Raw genomic sequence first — 2,538 nt, 5'->3', positions numbered from 1 at the left:
CCATGAGCACAATACAAACATGGCAACATGGAAGGAATTAGAGGTTCGTCTTGCAAAAGGGTTGACCATAGATAAGCAAGAGATGGCACTCGCTGAGGCAGAGAGAAACAGGTGGCGAGAGGTGCTTACCAGACTGGTGGCAATAATTCAGTGCTTAGCTGAAAGAAACATTGCTTTAAGGGGATCCACAGACACATTAAACAAACCAGACAATGGCAATTTTCTTAAAGAGGTGGAGCTAATGGCCAAATTTGACCCAATAATGAAGCAGCATGTTGGTAGGGTGGAATGCGGAGCTGGAAGTCACACACATTACCTGGGCAAAAGAATCTGAGGGGAAAAGAAAGGTGAGATTACTGTAGTTTGTGATTAAACACAAATCAATTGGAGAATTAGGTAGAATTAAAATGGTGTGCAATTTATTTTATTATTTTATAATTAGTGTTTCATTACAAATGAGACCAGTGAGAACAGCCAACATTTATACTGGTTCTGATGGTGGCCATAATAAAAATAATGTATCGATCCCATAAGAAACCTAAATTACTATGTAGCCTAGAAGACACAAGTTATTTAGGATAATATGACCACGTGGTGAACCTATGAACTTAAGTCATATAAACAACTATTGCTTTGTGTTGTTGGCCAGAAAAATAATAGCAAGACTTCCCTCTGTGTACATGTATCCTATAAAAATTAAATTTTGGTTGTATTACTTGTGTCCCCTTCAAAAATTGAAATTTTATGTTTATTGTCCCCCCCTACTGTGAGATGAGATTTACGCCCATGCTCCTAAACCGATATCAAGTAAGAATGACATCTGAGTTTTGCATAAACACAGGAAGACACAGCTGAAGTGGAGATATTTGGTGAAAACTGGGGAATTAACATCCAATAGTCAACCCTCCAAGACAGCTGTTCTGAAATCTGTCACATGTTTTAATTTGTGTAAAATGTCTATCATTATTAACACCACAAGCACATTTATTTTAATTGCACAAAAATGTTAATATTAGTTCTGACATCTGACACATTAACATATAAGGTTTATTTAAATTCTTAGTGTCGAGGCTCTGTTTCTCATTAGACACTTTAAGCATAAAGGGCAGAACTTGAGAACATTTTCAGTGATATAAAGAACCTACAGTTTTATTCAACATCTACCAACATGTCTGAAAATTGTTGGGTTTTTTTTCATCCCACCACATCTTACCATTAACTAATGTTTTGAATAAATGTTGGAGTGTTGACATTTCACTTTTGTAATTATGTCCTGATCGAGCCGATAGAGTCTAAACACTGGTGGTGGCAGAACCAAATGGGGAAACTGGTTGAAATGAATGAGTGCTGGACCCTGAGAGAGAGAGAGAGAGAGTGAGTGGGTTAAAATGGGGAGATGGAGACACCAACAATAAAGATGTTCAGTCTTCCACCTTTTCGGAGTGAGTTTTTCACCTGTGTGCATTTTAGTGTAAGAATATGTGTGTAGTTAAAAAGAACATTTATACAGTACAAGCTGCTCTGTCGGTCTCATACGCTTTCATTTCAAAACTGATCACTCATCTCAGTGATTCAATTCAATTCAATTCAGTTTTATTTATATAGCGCCAAATCACAACAACAGGTATCTCACAGCGCTTTTCATAAAAGAGCAGGTCTAGACCATACTCTATGATGTTATTTACAGAAGCCCAACAGTTCCCACCAAGAGCAAGCACTAGGTGACAGAGGCAAGGAAAAATTTAAATGATGGCCTCGACCCCAACCGGTCGAGGCCATCTGCCTCGACCGGTTGGGGTGAAGGAGAGAGAGAGAGAGCGAGAGAGGGGGGGCAGGAGAGGAACAGAGTGAAAAAGAGAGGGCTGGAAGGAGAGAGAGGGGAGGGAGGCAGCCTACACAATATACTATAGACTAAATGAAAAATGGTACAGATATTTATAGTAGTGTTAATGATAACAATCGTAATGTTAATGATTATAATAACAATAATAACAATAGGACTAGTAATAATAGTCGTTGCAGCAGAGGGTGTCGAGCAGGAACACGGGGGCAGCAGGTGACCCGCAGCCACAGCTCCAGAGCCAGAAAACCTGCAGGAAGTGATAGGAGGAGAGAGGAGAGGGACGGGAAAGCACAAGACTACCGGAAAGGGGAGAAGTTGTGTTAGTAACATGCAATAATGGGATGAGGTTGCATACAGAGGGAGAGAAAGTAGAGGAGAGAGGAGCTCAGTGCATCATAGGAAATCCCCCGGCAGTCTAGGCCTATAGCAGCATAACTAAGGGATGGTTCAGGACTCACCTGAGCCAGCCCTAACTATAAGCTTTATCAAAGAGGAAAGTCTTAAGCCTACTCTTAAATGTGGAGATGGTGTCTGCCTCCTGAACCCAAACTGGATTTTACTGGAAGCCAATGCAAAGAAGCTAAAACAGGAGAAATATGATCTCTTTTCCTGGTTCCTGTCAGAACACATGCTGCAGCATTCTGGATCAGCTGAAGAGTCTTAACGGACTTTTTCGAGCAGCCTGATAATAAGGA

Source organism: Micropterus dolomieu, unplaced genomic scaffold, assembly GCF_021292245.1.
Source record: "Micropterus dolomieu isolate WLL.071019.BEF.003 ecotype Adirondacks unplaced genomic scaffold, ASM2129224v1 contig_13663, whole genome shotgun sequence".
Taxonomy (NCBI): Eukaryota; Metazoa; Chordata; class Actinopteri; order Centrarchiformes; family Centrarchidae; genus Micropterus; species Micropterus dolomieu.
This window is presented reverse-complemented; position numbering follows the sequence as displayed.